The 18,365-nt window shown below is 37.3% G+C and overlaps 1 pseudogene across 1 annotated transcript; it reads left to right on the top strand.

The window, feature by feature from the left end:
- Positions 1 to 1,802: 1,802 nt before the first annotated feature.
- LOC148034940 (antifungal protein ginkbilobin-like protein pseudogene) lies at positions 1,803 to 2,849 on the top strand (annotated as a pseudogene). The gene is made up of 2 exons (XR_015691217.1): positions 1,803 to 1,937; positions 2,038 to 2,849. The product of XR_015691217.1 is annotated as an antifungal protein ginkbilobin-like protein pseudogene (transcript).
- The last annotated feature ends 15,516 nt before the right edge of the window (positions 2,850 to 18,365 follow it).

Here is an 18,365-nt window from a genome sequence, read left to right as displayed (position 1 = left end):
CATGACACACTCTCCACACATTTTAAGATTCTTCTTGCTTCAAAGTACAAAATATGCTTAATACCTTCCTTCCATGGCTAGTGTGTCATTATCTTATCTCTAAATCCACTTTGATCCTTAAAAGAATGCCTCATCATGCTTATAGAGGTGCTCGTACATATTTCTCTTGGTTAAAAGCACATGCCTATTTTCGCATCACCAGGTGTGTTGCCTTGCACTATACTACACTCTACCAAGCCCCCATTAAGTCCATCCTTCGTTTCTTTTCCTTAGCAAATGTTATTTTCACTAATGCACTTTCATATGATTAAAGGAACCTTGGTAGCATTGCATTGATTTTAAAAGCAAGCATCTAGTTAAAGTAAAGTGCACAAATGCCACTGATCATATACACTTGTATACTCTTGTCCTACTTAGAAGTCCATATAATGCTCATTGTGCAACTTTTCCATTGTAATCTTTAAGACTGAATAAGAATGATAAGAATGAATTAACACAATATTATCAATATTCACATTCATTGAGAAGAGGTTTAGATAAAGCCATATTTTGGAAATTATCACATTATCTTTCAAATTGCTTTTCACAGTCCCCAATTCAATATATAAGGGACTCAATTTTTAGTTTATTAATCTATAGTCGGTGCTTTTTCAGCCCAAGAATAGTGATACTTGTCTTCATAAATCATGAGTTTATGTATCGAGTTTGTGGAATATTCCATTTTGATGTCTATGAAGCACATTTATTGTGATAAAACCTTGAAAGTTCTAATGAAGTAAAACAAGTTGTAATTTTATGGGGGATACATTTGGAATATGGGGAAAAAATTTTAAGAGCATTTTCAGAACCTTAAGTAAATTTGAGGGGCACATGGCGATTGTAACCAAATATGACCAATATTCTAGCAATCTTTAAATATAAGGAGCATTTCTCAAGTCTAGGTTATTTTGATAAATTTTCCCTTTTCTAAAATTATGATAGAAGTTGAGGGTATGTATTGTTACATGGATATTACCCATATAGGAGATGTGTAGATCATTTGTTATAGAATAGAAGAGGAAAGATTTAGTAGATGTCGAAATAAATGTATGAAGGAAAAGTGTAAACTAGCTGGAAGAAGTGAACAATCCTTTAGTTGGTTATCTAGTATAGCCTTTCCTAGATGGTGGGGGGATTTCTTTTAGATAGCAAATCTTCCAATTGATAAGATGGAGCCTAGAAAAGTATTCACAATTTCCTAGTTTATAAATTTCATAGATACATTTGTTTTGACTAGCAAATCTATATTTTCCTTATTGACAATAAATTGTTTAAGGCTCCTTATAGGCTACATGTGCAAACTCGTGGCTAGAATTTCATGTTTCCTTTGAGTTTCTTAAGTCTCACATACCACCTAATGCAAGAATTATCCGTTATTAACCAATCATAATCCATTTACAATATGGCACACTGTAATTGATCTTTTAGATTTCCGAGTCAACGTTTGATGCTTTTAGTGATCGTTGATTACTTTTGATGGTCATATTGATGACTGTGTGGCTTTTCTGGATGGGAATAATCAAAAACTTAGACCTAATAGGGAGATCCCGCTTACGGACATTCAAAGAATTCGAGTATCAAAGAAAGCAGAACCCACTGAGATTAAACAAAGAGGCGTAGTGCTCTTTTGAAGCAAATGGTGGAGCTGACTCCTTAGTGGGGCTTTGCACGAAGGAGGAAAATAAGCAGGCGTAGTGCTCTCCGAGGAAACCAAACGAAGCAAGTTAGGAAATGATGGAGCTGACTTTTAGTCAGCACAGTTTGGCACGAAGCTAGAAAGAGCACGTGGTTTCCATATCGCGGCGGCTGGTGCTCTCTCTATAAAACGGGTGAAAGGGGGCGATGGCTGAAGTAAAAGCTCCGAGCAGGCTAAGTGTCTGTGATAAGTGTCAAGTTTGGTAAGGCGGGTGCTCTCTCTCTCTCTCTCTCTCTCTCTCTCGATCCCTCACATATCGAAGTTAATATAGTAACTCGTGTAATGATCTCGACTGCATGCAGGTACATCCTTACTAACTAATACTTCAACATGGCCACGCATAATATTGAGCGCAAGTACCTACTTCTTCAGTTGGTAGCACTGACGACTCTCGCATATTTATCGTTAGCGGCAGCGGTGGTGCGGCCAGGTCTCGCCAACCCCAGCTCCACAGTACGCACCGGCCAGGCGGTGGTGGCGGCGTCCTGCAGCCCGAAGCCGATAAAGCCGGGGAGCGCGTATTGGGGGCATGTGGGAGCACTGCTGGCGTACCTGGTGCAGGAGACCCCCTACACGGATAGTCTCTCCCTCCAGGCCCGCTACGGCGGAGGGAACGCGCCCGCCTTCGGCCTCGCCACCTGCTCCGCCGCTACCTTCCCTTCCGATTGTCAGTCCTGCCTCCAGACCCTCTCTTCCGATATCTGGCGCATCTGCCATAGCGCTCTCACTGCCCGTGTGCAGTACCGGAACTGCTCCCTCGGCTATGCCAACTATGGCTTCTCCAGCTAATTAATAACCCTACCACCCGAGCACACTCGTCGCTCTTCCTCCGCCTCGCCTCCTTCTCCTCCCCTCTCTCTCTCCCTCGCGCTCGTGCAGCACAAAATAAAACACACTCTTCCAGATGTCACTAAGACAATAAAGGGACATTCGCTCCACATGGATTGACTACAAGAGTTAATTCATAAGAGTTTTTAATCGTAAACTTTTCTTCTTTTCCAACAATCAAAGTTCGCTTGTCTCTCGTCTTCACTACGAGAGTTATTTCATAAGAGTTTCCTAGCGGAAGCTTTTCTTCTTTTCCAATACTCTAAGTTTTCTTGTCTTCCTTCTTCACTGCTATGGCTTGAGATCTAAAATTTCAATTTCAAGTGCAAATATTTGTTGTGCATACATCATTCACAAATTTGCTATACAATATCTTTTGTGTCAAGTGTACAATTCATTAACCTTGGTGTAATAGGCTTTTGAAACCAAGAAGATGCTTGGTCTCATGTGCTATTACTTATAAAGCTAGAGAAACGCTTCCATATTTTCTAATCATTGTGAATTGTTTAATCATAGGGACCCACAACATCCTGTATAAGATCATAAGTAATGCTTTGATACCACTTATAACTACAAGCTAGTAACTTGCGCTACTGGCTTTCTTTACCCGTCTTTAATCAATGCCTTTAAGCATCCTAGGCTCGAAAAGTATGATCTCACAATGGACACAATCGCAACCCTTGGGTCAATTACAGAATACATTGAGCTCACATCTTGATAAATTCCATTTAAAGACCATCCTTCTCCACACATTAATACGATTCTTTAATTCTTGAAGAGCGCACATGCTTATTGTGTCGATTGACAATACAAAAGTCAATCCAACTTAATAGAAGAATTACACATATTCATATCGTTCAAAATGAATCAAGTACATAATCATCCTATGTTTAAAATCAGCTATGCAATCTATAAACCACCTTTTGTAGTTTTATATATGAGTAGACCATAAATTTGTTGCCATTGACATGCTTTAAGTTTTCTTTTCAAAGTGGCATAAGTGAAGATATTAGTCATATTCATTTTTCGTTGCATATGCTTTTATTTTTTACTTTTCTACTTCATCCTACTATCAAATGGTGATAATTTTATAGTAACTTTTAGATTAAAAGTAAGTTGTATGGTCTACATTTACGTTCTCCCTATATACAAAGATACATAGGTTTAACATATAAAAAAATCAACCTATATTAAACTATTAGTTAAAGTGAATAGGAAGCAAAATGATCATACTAAATAAAACCTTCTTCTTGAACTGGTAAATCATCTGTGAAACTTCTTTGATGTTGAAGCTTTTTCATGACTATTAGACATCTGTATGTTAAACCCATATGGTATATTTGCATTAGCGAGGGTCACTAATGTAATTTTACCAATTTATCAAAATCATTCATATCACCATGATAACCTTGTAGTGTATGATATGGATGATAGAGGGAATATAGTCGTACATCAACTAACTATTGAGATGTAGAGAGAGAAGATATGTAGAGATGGGAGAGGGAGAGAAGAGACCCACCATATACACTCCCAAAGATTACATCATATTGATCACAATCTACATATATATAGGTGAGACATAGTCTAGATAGGGTGAGCTATATATAGCTCCAACACCCCCACTCAAACAAAGGTCTCTAGCTAGGGATGAAAAAAAACCATAGGGAGCCCGAGGTAAAAACCAGAGCTCCTATATCCAAATGTATAAACATGATCAAGAAGGATTATTGTGTGCATGTAAAGTGAATCTCTGCATGTGAAGTAAAACTGAATTTGTATGTACAAAGATGACCAAGAGGTTTGAGGTGTATGTGCATATGTGAAGTGTATGGTGCCTACAAGGAATATGTACAATGATACTATAATGTCATAGTAGATTAATTCCCAAAGATTCAAGTTGAGATGACTCCAAGTTGAGAGCACATAGTAAAGTGAAGTGTGCTTCATTGGGTCCTTTGATGAATATATCTGCAGTCATTTAATCACTTGGATAATGTTCAATCATGATCGTGCCTTTGTTTACTTTATATTGAACATAATAATAATGCACTGCAATATGTTTAGACTTGTTATGTTGAATATAGTCTTTAGGAAGACTAATAGCACTTTGTTTATCATATCGAAGTGGTATGTTGGAGAGGGGAGGATGGCCAATATCTGATAGAACCTATCGAAGCTATACTAACTCTCGAGCTACTAAAGATATAGCTACATATTCATCCTTTGTAGTGCAAACAACAACACAATGTTATTTCTTGCTAGTCCAAAGAAAGAAGACAACCATTGATAAAGAAACAATTTCCACTTGTAAAACTCATAGATAAGTGAGAGCTTGCCTAATCTGCATATGTATAACCCAAAAGTTGAAGTGAATGTAGAGAATTAGAGTTTTGTTGGTGCCGATGAACCAATTCAAAATCTTTAGTGCCTTTAAATTACTTCAAAACTCGTTTAGCTACAATCCAATGTTTAAGGCATGGAGAACTAAGATGTTGTCCAAGAAAAATTGCAGCAAAAAGAATGTCAGGGTGAGAATTTAAGCCAAGAAATTGAAGATATCTAACAAGATTAGCATAAGGTTGATGTAATACTAATTGTCCATCATTTTGCAAAAACTGAGAGTTTTTGATAAAGCTCACAAGGAGTACTAATAGGATGTGCAGAATCCAAACCAAACTTCTGAATAATATTTTTAATGAACTTTGTTTGACCTAGTAATAAAATACCCTTTTCCTGATAGCGTTGAATCTGAATACCAAGACATGAGTGTATCTCTCCAAGATCGACCATGTCAAATGCAGAAGATAAAACCTTTTACTTGTTGAAGGAAGTTGAGATTGTTAGGAACAAGTATGGTGTCATCCACATATAGAGCAAGAATAACAAAACTATCATTGCAACACTTGATATATAAGTTAGGATCTGAAGAACAAGAGATAAAACCTTCTTTTGTAAGGGTGAGATCAATTTTTTGATACCAAGCTCATGAAGATTGTCTAATACCAAAGAGTGCTTGATGAAGTCTACAAGTAAGATTTTTCTTATGTTTACGTATATTCATGATGAATACCTTGATTATTATAATAATCATCAAAATCATTTGAAATGTATTCTCCACCATTATCATTAGGAGGTTTCTTGATGCAACGACGAGTATGAAATTCTGTAGCTTGTTTATATTGCTTAAAAGATAATAAAGCTTTTGATTTTTGTCGCAAGAAAAAAATAGTGGTGTATCTTGAGAAGTCATCAATAAAAGTCATGAAATATGGATATTGAGATTTTGATGGAGGAAAAGGTCCACAAATATCAGTGTGAATAAGATAAAGCACATCTCTAGAATGAGTTGTGGTGGAAATGGAAAAGGGTTTGTGAAAATGCTTTCCAAGTACACAATATTCACAAATACCCATATGAGGATGATCTTTGAATTCCATACATTGAACAAGGTCACCGCAATAAAGATCAACAAGCTTAGAAAAATTAGAGTGAACAAAACGATGATGCCATATTTTTCTGTTAAGATCACCATGAACTATAATAACATTTTCAATATCGTCATTTAAAGATAACTAAAAAAGATTACCATTTCGAGGAGCAACAACTATGGTTTGGCCATCATTCTCAATGCAACACTTGGTATGGCCAAAATCAACAAAGAGACTAAGATCCACAAGTTTTGTAGCTGAAAGAAGATCCCTTAGTAGATTTGGGACTTGTAAAACTCCACACAGAATTCTTGTTGAAGAAAGAGTATCGAGATATAAATCACATATACAGATTGTGTCATCAGTAAGATAAACCAATTTCTTGACAGGAATAGAATGATAATTACGTAAAAATTGGGATTGATATGTCATGTTTCTTGGAGCACCATAATCAATAATAAAAAGAGATTCATCACGAACGTGAAGTATCCTTTTTGGGGAGATAGAATAACTCGCACAATTGGCTTCTTCAATAGTGTTGTCATGTGTAGCAGCATATGTCTATTATGATCTAAATTAAAACACCTCTTGAAACATGGATGGGTTCGATAATCACTCTTTTTGGAGTAGTCACAAGGAGAATAATATCTGGATAAATGTGGTTGTTTATTTCTAATAGCATGTTCTTCATCATATTGTTTTGCCCAGCGATCATCTATAGTGTGACCATTTCTATTGCAATAAGAACAATGTCTATTAGGAAATATGAGACGAGAGAAGTTACCACCATGATGACTCCTACGTGTAGACTGTGGAAAGGGATGCCTTCAAGCAAGTAAAGCTTATTCGATTTGTTATGATTGTGTGCCCTCTTGTGAGATCATAATTGTTTCTTGATTTGTGTATCGTCCTTCATGTTGCTATGAATATTCAATCAAAGATATACAAGCTTGATTAAAATTCATTCCTTCTTTGTTCAATAATATAGTAACAATATTATCATAAGCAGGGTCCTTTACAGTATCAAGAAGTTGTGTTACTGATTGCTTTCGTTGAATAGCATCACCAACATCAGCAATGAGTTTATTGATAATGTTCTTGAATGATTCGATATGTGTTGCCATAGAAGTTTCAACGCTATATTGTAACTCAGTGAGTTGACTACAAAGATAATAAATTTTTGTAATAGATTTCTTCTCAAAAGTTGCTATCAAATACTCCCATATAGCTTGCGAGGTTGAAAGATTACATACATCAAGCATAAGATATTCTTGAAGAGTAGAAATAATATATAGACAAGCTACTTTATCGCATTTGACCCACTCATTATAAAGAGTTTTCCGTTCTTCAAAGATAGGTCCTTTAGTTACAAGGGTATTATCATGAGCTTGATCAATTGGTTGAGGCAAACATTCATAATTACCAAGGACAATATAATGCAAGTCATCGCCTTCAAGAATTAGTAGCATCTTTACTTTCCACCTAGGGAATCCTTGTCCTTGAACGTGAAGAATGGAATGTTTTCAAGAAGGAAATCCGTTGATGATTATCGAATTCGACATAACTGATTGAGAGAATACGTACAATATGAGATCATAGAATCTACACACCATATATGAAATGATGAGACGAAAGTGCAGCTCAAAAAATCATATGTAGAAGCTATGTTGTAAGGAAAGACATTAGTTCACAAAGCATACTCCAAAAGAAAGAGACCCAAGATAGACAAAACATAGGCAAGAATAAAGTGACCCAAAATAGACAAAACATCTAGGAGAAGAAATCAGTCCATAGACGAGAATTATGAACAACGCTCAAAACGTTATTGCTTTGATTTTTGGCCAAGAATAAATGATGATCTAGAAAATTTTAGCAAAAGCGCAAAAACACAAGAGTGAGTAATCATGAGACGAAACCTGTGTCGTAGAAGTCTGCAAAAAAATCTATTGTCCTATTTGTTTTCCTATTTCAAGTCCAGTTTACCTGAACTCATATAACTTTTGACACACAACTCAAAATTGAGCATCAATTTGATAGAAAGAAAGCTTGTGAGTCCTAACACATGAGAAAAAATGGTTTTCTTGAGAGAGGCATTTTCTTAAGAGGTTTCCAAATAGAAACTTTTAGGGTGTCCAAGCAAGGCATATCTACAATTCAACATATCTACAATCTAAATGATGATCGATGATGATTGAGTGAACTTCTTCTATGCTTACAATTCATAACATAAGATATCATAACATACATAGTACATCAAATTTAAGCATGAAAAGAATATGAATCAAGAATTGAAGAGATACTACATAGATATATCTCCTAATTATCTTCTTCAAGGAATTGGTTGTAGTCGATTATGATAGGTCTGATACCATGTTGAGATATAGAGAGACAAGATATGTAGAGACGTGAGAGAGAGAGAAGAGACACACCAAATACACTCCCAAAGACTACATCATATTGATCACACTCTACATATATATAGATGAGACATAGTCTAGATAGGGTGAGCTATATATAGCTCCAACACTAACCTTGCTACATATCACTCCTTTAGGAGTAAAAAATGTATCTCCTCCTTTGCCTACGACAAATGGATCAATAAGTATGGAGGACAATCATCAACTCCTCATCAATGGGCAATATGGATATTATCTTGGATAAGATCTACATAAACACCCTCTCATTCTTCACATCATGAAAAGATCACCATGATAACAAGTTGACATCAGGTATAATCTCTTCAATGAGCACATTAAGCTTCTTAGACTTCCCACTCAAAATGAGAACTACCTTGTCTCAAGCCTTCTTTAACTTTTTATCTTTCAGTTTCTTATCTTTCCATGTATCAGAGATTTGATTTTGTAAATTGCAAACTTAGCTTGTCCTAAAAGGTGCTGGCCAAAATGTTGGGTCACACTTTAAAAAAATCTTATTTCCACCAAGAGTTCTAGTAAAAAAACTACACTAACTTTCTAACATAGTTTTTGAGGTTCAAGTCTACGTTCATGTACTTTTGCATGCATTATTCATATTTCATATGAGAGAATTTGATCTTCTCTATAAATGACATCTTAATTCTTAAATCATTATTGATAATATTATCCTGGCAAGCTAGCAATTTTTTTTAAAATGGTCAAATCTTTATATGCTTTGGACTCAGCATATGGAAAAGTATATGTATGAGGACACTCTTTAAGAACCCACCTTCTTCTTTAGCTAACTCACATCCACATATGACATAGAAATAATAAGTCTCAACTTTGAGCATGCCAATGTTCGTTCTTCTCGTATGTGGATACGACATCACCATCACCATCAGAGGAGCTAGTGTAGCATAATGAATTATTCTCAATTTTCTCTTGAAGTAATTACTAACACTTTATTTAATGGGTTATGACAAATCTAGTGGTCTAAGCCATGGACTCTTCTCTATTGAAATTAGGGGCATGATGTATACGCCTAACTAGAAGGAATATAAAATTATCTTTGTTGAGGTTATGATATTGTTTATATATCCTAATATTACTTTTTTAAAATGAGAAGATAACTATTTTGAGCTCCTTTCATGATGTAATGAGTTTCGTTCCCCTCGTAAGTTGACTTATCATAGAATTCTTTGGAGTCAAAAGTGCTACTTGGCTCAAGCTCCACCTATTTTTTTCATTCTTTTTTGGCATGCTCTTTGATTGAGATAACTTCCTTGGTGAAATCTTCTTTTTTTTCATGGCTACTTTCTTCTCTTCAACTAATATTGACTTGTATATCATGGCATCATGTAGCTTGGAAGATAGACATTAACATATGAATATGACTTTATTGAAGTGATCATATATAGGAGGTACATTACAATGCCCATTTTACATACATCTCAAATTGCGGAAGAGATTGAAGGACATTATGTGAACTTGATTGCATGAAGATAAGGGTTGTGAGTAGAGACATGTGAAAAAGTAGGAGTGTGTCTCAATATGGAGGGACATAAGCAAAAGAAGACAAGAAAGAAAGCATGCAATAAGTAGCGTATATGTAGTCATGGAATAGGGAGAGATGAGTGCAAATAGTGGTGCGATTTTTAGGGAGTTTCATGGCTCTTATTCTCTACATCGTGTGTGGCATGGATTGTATAATTTGGGGTCTTAAATATGAATGGTTTTTAGGTTCTTCTAGCCACCCCAAGTTCTTCACCTATCATCTATTAGGATCACCATCTAAGCTTCATAATGAAAGTGCATGAGTGGACAGAGTCATCTTTGTATTTATATTAAAGCAGTCTGTGTTCTTCTCATATTTTTTGTGTCTTCTTTACTTCTTGCTCAGATTCTGTTCACTATGCCATGTAATTTCTACACATCTATGCTAATTTTTTTGGAGATATAAAAAAGAGAGAGAGAAAGATACAATGCAAGTACATTGGAGTGGTGGCACATTCATAATATTATATGTCTTCTCATCTATAAGAGGAACTAGCTCCAAAACCTTGGAGAATCTATATCTCAATCATCATAGGATAATCATATCCTTATCCATAGGTGTCACCCTAGGTGCATGGTAGCACAAATATATGCATGCTAGAAAAATTCAATCAAGAAGTATTTTGTAGTTTCCTAGATGCAAATAAGGGTACTCCTTGTCCACCGAAAGCTATCGAGACTATGCTTTTACATATCTCCTTGATCAGTCTCTCTGAAATGGTAGCTTTGAAGAGACTATGCTTTTACATATCTCCCTGACCACTCTATGAAATGGTAGCTTTGAAATTTCATTATCAAGGGCCTTTATTTCCTTCTTGATTTCCCTAACACATTTTACACATTGTGAAAATATCATTTATGTCTTTTGGTGGCTTGGATGGCTTAGAGGACTGATGGTGGATCTTCTAAGTAATGTTCATAGGATCAACCTTCTCCTTCCTTGTAGTAGCCTTAGTTCAAGCCATAGCTTAACAAAATGAACTACAAAAACATTATTAAAAAAAGCAATTATCAAGGAGAAAATTGAATAACAACGTATAAAACACAAAAATCAATGAATCCAACAACATGAAATCATGTATATTGCATTTCATTCAACATATAATAGAAACTAAACACAAAAACATATATGTGAAACAATGAACCCCACAACTAAATTTGTATTTCACACAACAGAGCATCAAAGTACATGCCAATGATATGGCCTACAATCTTTTTTCCATCAAAGATTATGACCCAAGAGAAAATATATGAAATAGGAGTTTATTATAGTGGAATTAGAAACTAGGCAACTACTCTCATGTTTCATATGACATTAAAATGTGAAGCAACAAATGATAGGGCATAGGGAAAAAACATATAATATGCAATTCTAGGTTAATGGAATAAGAAGAAAGACAACTAATTTACGGGTAAAAATGGTTGATGATTATGAGATGTTACTTTTAAGGCATTTAATAATAGAGTTTTTTTCTGAAAATTTCTACAAAAAATGATGTTTCTTACTTGAAAAGGACACTCTTTTTTTTTTTGCTATTTTTGAAGCTACTTTTAGCACTAAACATTTCTTATTAGGCCTAGAAAAAGTGATAAATGAATCCATGTCCTATCAAGTACCACACTAATTAATCATTACAATACTAATTCAATATTTAAATCTAGCCTCTCCAATACAAAATCATTTTCATCTTTCCATTTTGCAAGACAACCTTATTTGGAATTCAACATGCTATTGAGATATACCAAGAGCACTCTACCAAGATCAACCACCTCTCTTGAAAGAAAGTCATACTCCAAAGTAAAATCTTCAGCAATTAGGTAGATTTGCATATATATATCTATATTTTTGAATTTCATTCTAACAAATTATCAAATTAAAAGCTTCTTGACTACTTAACTTTATAGTTATCCTAAAGTGTGACTTTCAATGTCATATTAAAAGAGAAACTAGTTGCCCTCCTTTTGATTCCATTGACCTAGACTTGCATTTCATCAGTTTTCCTCCTAGTCTATATCCTCTGTTGCTTGGCATTGTTAGAATCTATCAAAACCACTCTTTAACCATTATGGTCTTGCAAAAATAACTTTAGCAATATCAAATCATTTTATTATAGTAATAAGAATAAACTCCTTGTTGCCCTTAAATCCACTTTGAACTTAAGTTTTGATAGTAATATAACCTTCTCTAATGTCAAAGAGTCCAATTCCATCAAGAAATGCATTTAGAAGTCTCTTTGAATCTCATGAACTTCATAGACAACATGCTACCCTATTTTTCCTTATTATTCCTTGTCAAAATTAGCTCATAAACATCGCAAGAAACTTAGTTCTTGTTGCTTAAGTGCATACAAAACAAAGCCTTCATATTCATCATGCCTCTATCTCTTGTGGACAAGCATAAGTTGTCACATGTAGCTTTTACATGCAACTAGTATACTAAATTCTTTATTAAAGTACTATATACCCTAATGTAGGAGTTTCTTCAAGCCCAAAACATCATGAAATTTTATGAATTCCCTATTCTAAATACCAAAGACACTTCAAAGATTACTCCTAGAACCCTCCTTCAAGCCCTTTTGTCATAATCTTTGATGGCTTCCCCTTCTACCCTGACTTGGCAGGTTCCTTCTGAGCATAGGAAGCATATGTCCCTTCTTCCAAACCTATACATGTCTTTTTCCAAGCAGGCTATCCAAAATTGGCTTCACATTCAAAAAGGTCCCAATTTTCTCATTCTTACCCTTTGCATGTTCGCTATATTTGGGCACTTTTCCCTTGTCTCATCAGGATTGATGGACATTATCTTGGGCATTCACTTATTCTTGACACTTTTGGTCCTAATCATTTATAATCTTTGCAAAGTACATGGTTAGTAAGTTGAGAGGTGTATCCTATCTAAACTCCATCTTACACTTGCCAAGTTTTTTGTATATCCCCAACTATCACTCATACTTTCATACAGACTTGAAGACATAATCAGCATTCATTTCTCCTACCAAATAGTAGTCATGACACACAAATGAAATCATAGTATTTTTATATAATATGTAAGTTTTTACTCAATGAACACATATGTCATGACATAGGGATGTACAACTAGCAATATAGCCAGCATAAACCATCAAGTACTAAAGGCTATTGTTAATCCCATATCGAGACGGAAGCAAAATAAGTGAAATGCTAATGAAATGGAAGACGTAGAATGGAGAACAAGCAAAGTGCAAGGGCAGCCTCTACAATCAAGTTGAAGGAAAAAGTGCACAGCTCGAGCCTCCCTCTTGTGCAAATTCTAAAAGGGTACATGCGGGCATAGGCTAAAGAAATAGGCCAAGTAGAAGGGAATAGAAAAGATGACCTTGCCACAAAGGACGGCCATGTAAAAAAGGGGATGACCGCTGCCCAAGGGATTTTAGTGCATGTATATAAACTCCAAAAAGTGAATGAGAGCTCATTCCTTGGTGTGTGGAAGTAAGAGACTCTTCTTCTTCTCTTCTCTTTGCTTGCTTGTGTTTGCTTGAGAGAGGGAGTGTGAGAGTGTGAGGGAGTGAGTGTGCGAGGGTGAGGGATCAAGGAGGTGAAGCTCTCCACCATCTCCTCTCTTCTTCTTCTCTTCTCTTCTCTTCTCTTCTCTTCTCTTCTCTTCTCTTCTCTTCTCTCACGCGTGGCTATGGAGGATGGAGCTTGGAGGTGAAGGCTTGAGGATTCTTGAGCTTGCATTAAGAATTGTGGAGCTACCAATGTGCTTGAGGGAGGAGGAAACTCATTCGGGCATTGAGGTAAGATCACTACACCCTGGTATGATCCAAGGTGCATTCGCTAGGTGGGAGATAGCCATAGGTGCTCCCTTGAAGCACTTGAACAAATAAGTGGTCCATGGGTCTTGGTAGTTGAGTGTGAGTCCCCTCAACATTTTGGTTTCATTTTTCGAGACCAACGGATTTAAGCTTGAGCACTTGCACACCTCAAATCAAGCATCGAAGTAAGGGTTTCATCCCCAAACCTGAGCTTGAGATAGGTAGGAAGTTTTGGGTTTTTCTAATCTTCACAACAAGTAAGTATTTTGGTTATTTTGGTGGTTTTTCTAACTAGGAGAGTAGGAGAAATCATTTCAGTACTTTGCTTTTGATTCTTAGTGTATTTAGAGTGGGTTAGGATTAAGAAATCGGATTGGAAAAGCATAGGGTTTAATGCTGTAAAATAGGCCCAAACAGGGCACAAGTCAAGAAAAACGGGGAAAAACAAGTGCTCAAGGGGATTTAAGTCGACAAGCGAGTGATTAGGGGTGGCAAGACCTTTGTCGAGAAGGGGTTTAATAGCCAAGAGGCCAAGGGAGAGCTCATTTGAAACACTAATTGTGTGAGTGAGTGAGAGAGAGAGAGAGAGAGAGAGAGAGAGAGAGAGCTCCATTGCATGGATTTGCTCAGATCTTGCTATCTACAAGTTTTTTGCTTGCTATAGGTATATCCAACCCTTCTCCTGAATCCACAAATCTAGAAGTGCTCAACAATTGCTTCGCCTTTAATCTCTCAAGTTCATCAAATTTTTTGTCATTTGGGTAAGAAACGTGCTCCATTCGGCCCGTCTGAGCAGCTCCAATTTGGGCCGAGTCCCAGAATCGGCCCTTGGCCACTTGTCCTTGGCATACTCAGTTCTCCTCGGCCAACTCAGCCTCACCCACTCAGACACATAGTAACTCGGCCCACCTGGATTTGGCCTAGCAGAGCTGCACATTCAAACACACTATCCATTTGGCCTCGACCTACTCGACTCGGGGCCACTCAGCCCTCGAACACAACATTTACTCGGCCCTTGAGCCCACCAACCATTCGGACTGTCAAAACTCCATATTCAGCCTCGGCCCACTTGTGACATGTGTCATTCAAACATCCCAATTCGGCCCAGTTCCACACGGCCCTTGGCCATTCGGCTCATTCCAATTATACGCTCGACCCCTACAATTCGAATCTATTGCCGAATTTGATTTTTCTCAATTTTTTTAAAATTTAGAACAGACCCACCTAGACACCAACCCGAACCTCCAAAGGTCATAGAGACACTTGAAACATCTTTTTAGTGCAAGGAATAGAAGAATCAACATCAAGACGTAGATGCAAGGGCAACATTAGTCGACTATCTAGCGATCCAACTTGTTAGCGACATCAAAGGGAGTCGTAAACCCCCAAAAAAATCTTGACTGAGCAGAAGCCATAGCGAAAACCCTATAAACTAAGGAGGACATCCAAAAACCGCGGCCAGAAACCGAGCATACAAGCCTATCATGACAAACCCATAAATGAGAGTGTAAGATCTGCTTAAACACTTTGTTTTTCACTCACTCTGATTTCTAGTAAGAAAAGCCGAAAGCCTGATTGTGCACAAGTGCACAGAAAAGAGTAAACACATGCACATAGAGTGAAGGTAAGTTGAGGAATGTTTGTAATTAACAAGGAACTCGTAGGCATAACCAAACTAAAGGTAAAATAACATGTCAACCAAGGTGGCATAAATCCCAACCAACAACGAAGCGTCTGCATCCAACTCAAGGCTCAATAGCTCTCAAATAGCATATCCGGGCATAAACCATGATGACCAAGCATCAATACATCGAACAGGACACCCAAATGTCAACAATGAGCATTATGCATAAGCCATCCCTGATAAAACCTGGCTGCCCAAACAATGCATAGTAGTAAATCCTTGCATAAATCGAGCTATGGAAGCTCAAACCAAGTCCCAAAGCATCTCAAAACATTGGACAAACGTCCCCAAAGTATCTGGGCATCAAATACCAAGTCTCGGGAGCATCACATAAGCTAAGAGCATGACATTTTCTTGATTTAAATCAGCTTGATCTATTACAGAAAATGCTGTGATCAGAATTTGGCAGATCTAACATTGCCATCGTGTCCGAAAGTGCCAAAACCCCAAGTTAGACTCTTATATTTCCTAAATCGGGTTCCTGATGCCTGACATATGAGAAAAAATGGGATTTTTGAGCTAAAAAATGTGAGCTAACTGTGGGGCCTGCTGGTTATGATGAGGATAAGGGGGCAAATGGGGGCATACATGGTGCCAAATGAAGCCAAGGAACACCTGCAAAGAGCCTATGAGGGCCGGGGAGAGGCAGGAGATGAAATCTTACCTCGGGGGGAAGAAGCCATGGCTGGAATTGAAGCTCCAAGCTCTAGGTCTTCAGTCCAGGCTGAAGTAATGCCGGGCAAAGCTCCATGATCAAGAGCTAGTTCAAAGCTCTGATACTAGTTGAAAGGTGAGAAGGATCGAAGCTTGCTTGGAAGTGAGCTATGGTAGAGAGCAAGAGCAAGAAGAGAGAGAGATATAAATAGGAACTCCAACAGTCACAATGTGTGACCGGGCCTTTCTTTTTTCAAACTGTCACTAAAAGAATAAAGAATAAAGTGATAGTGATGTGTGTCTGCCACCTGTAGTGTGTGGTGGCGGGTACTGTCAGTGTAGTAATACACATCCGGCTAGGCAGAGGTGCCTTTACCCCAAACACTCCCATGAAGGATCCTACCATTGGGTCATTGATGGATCATGCGGTCTTATGGGATAGGCTCAACTCTAGATCCCAATCTTTCATATTTATGAACCTATAGGATTATGTCCTATGCATGTGCACATGTTGAAGAAAGCAGCAAAAGTGTGGACAAAGCTTGCTTATTTATACCATTAGAAGACATTTTCCCACCAAACTACTCTCAATAAGAAATTATAGATGCTTAGTGTTGAAGATTCTCCTTCAATGAAACATCATATTAACAGGTTCGAGGATATAAGGGATGTGCTAGCATCCCTTGGCAATATGATCTTTTCAAAGGATATGGCTATGATTCTTTTGACTTAGATGCCATCTCCTTGATTCAATGTCTTCTACACCAAACTTCTTATGTCGAGGACACATGAGAAGCTTCTCTAGGAGGAGCTTGCCCCACTTGTTTTGGAGCTACATGATGAGGACACCATTGAGGCTATCAATGGATCCACCTCCATTAAAGCTTATGTTGCAAGTTCAAGAGGAGGGAAGAAGAAGAAAGGGATATCACATGTTAAAAGAAAAGAGTGTTCTTCAAGCTTTGACTCTAACGACTCGGAGAATCCTAAATGCCCATATTGCAGGAAGGGAATACATCCATTGGAGAAATACTGGAAGAAGTACTCACATTTTTCCAAAAGCAAATGATGGAGCTAAAGCTTTCCAGCCTTCTACCTCTACTCTAGCACTTGCGCATGAATCATTGTTCCTTCACATATTTGAGTTAGAGGAGCCTTCCTTAGAGATTGTCTTGTCTTTTGATAGGCCTTGGCTTGTTGATAGTGGAGCTTCAATATGACTCCACAATGTGATTTTTTTCAGAATCTATGTTGTTCTACGGGTTTAGTCACTATTCATGACATTGTATCGATGCCTATTTGTGGTATTGGAACTTTTCCATTGTTTCCCATCAAGCTCCCTTTCACATTCCGTCTATGTTCCAAACTTAGGCTTTCTACTACTCTCAATTCATAGCCTTGTTATGCCTCTACCTAGGTTATCTTCACCGAACATGTTGTTTGTATAAAGGATTCTTTTGAACAAGCTGTTATTGCAATAGGTTGGTAGGATAGTGGACTTTACAGGCTACATTCCCATTCTCTTATGCAAGGTCCTCCAAGGAAGTTGTCTATTGCTATACTCATTCCCACTTGTGCACCATCTCTTCCATAGGTTCCTTCCCATCCCCCACCCCTCCTCACGTGGTTCCCTCATATCCCCATACCTTTTAGAGGGGGACAATCTCAATTATGGGGTTGTGAATTCCCTAGCTCCTCATGTTTCAAAGGGGATGTCTCGACATCTTGAGAAGCTTTTTCATTGGCAGTCTACCTCAATGAACTTCATCGACATTGGCATTCCACTTGCCACCCAAGGATGTGTTTCTTCATTAGCCTTTCGTCACATCAAGGATCTCTTAGCGGGGGTGTGAGCAGTCATATTTGTCATGCCTTGTCATCTTTTGCCTCTGTGAGTTCAATAGATCAAAACTTTAGGAGCTCTAATATGTTTGTCACTTCTTTTGAAAAAATAGATAGCTCATTCTAGAGCACTTAATTTATTTCCTTCTAATGCATTTTCTCCTCCAATTAGGATTCCCTATACATTTCTTTGGAAGTTATTGCTTTCCACAATCTATCTACACCTACTGGTTGTCATTGTCATGTGGATTTTTCCAATGTCCGGTATTTTTTGGCACTTTATTTGTCATAGTTAGTGATTAGCATTTATTGCTAGTCAGCTAACATTTAAAGTCTCATGTGATGTAGATCGGTCATATTTGGGTATTTTGGGCTATATAGAGCATGTCCCTCTCATCATTCATTCATCTTCCTCCTTCCTCGATAGGT

This window comes from Lygodium microphyllum, chromosome 6, assembly GCF_053477565.2.
Source record: "Lygodium microphyllum isolate KBCC chromosome 6, Lygodium_microphyllum_v1.1.10, whole genome shotgun sequence".
Taxonomy (NCBI): Eukaryota; Viridiplantae; Streptophyta; class Polypodiopsida; order Schizaeales; family Lygodiaceae; genus Lygodium; species Lygodium microphyllum.
The sequence above is the reverse complement of the archived record's forward strand: the minus strand, read 5'-3'. Positions and strand labels throughout refer to the sequence as shown.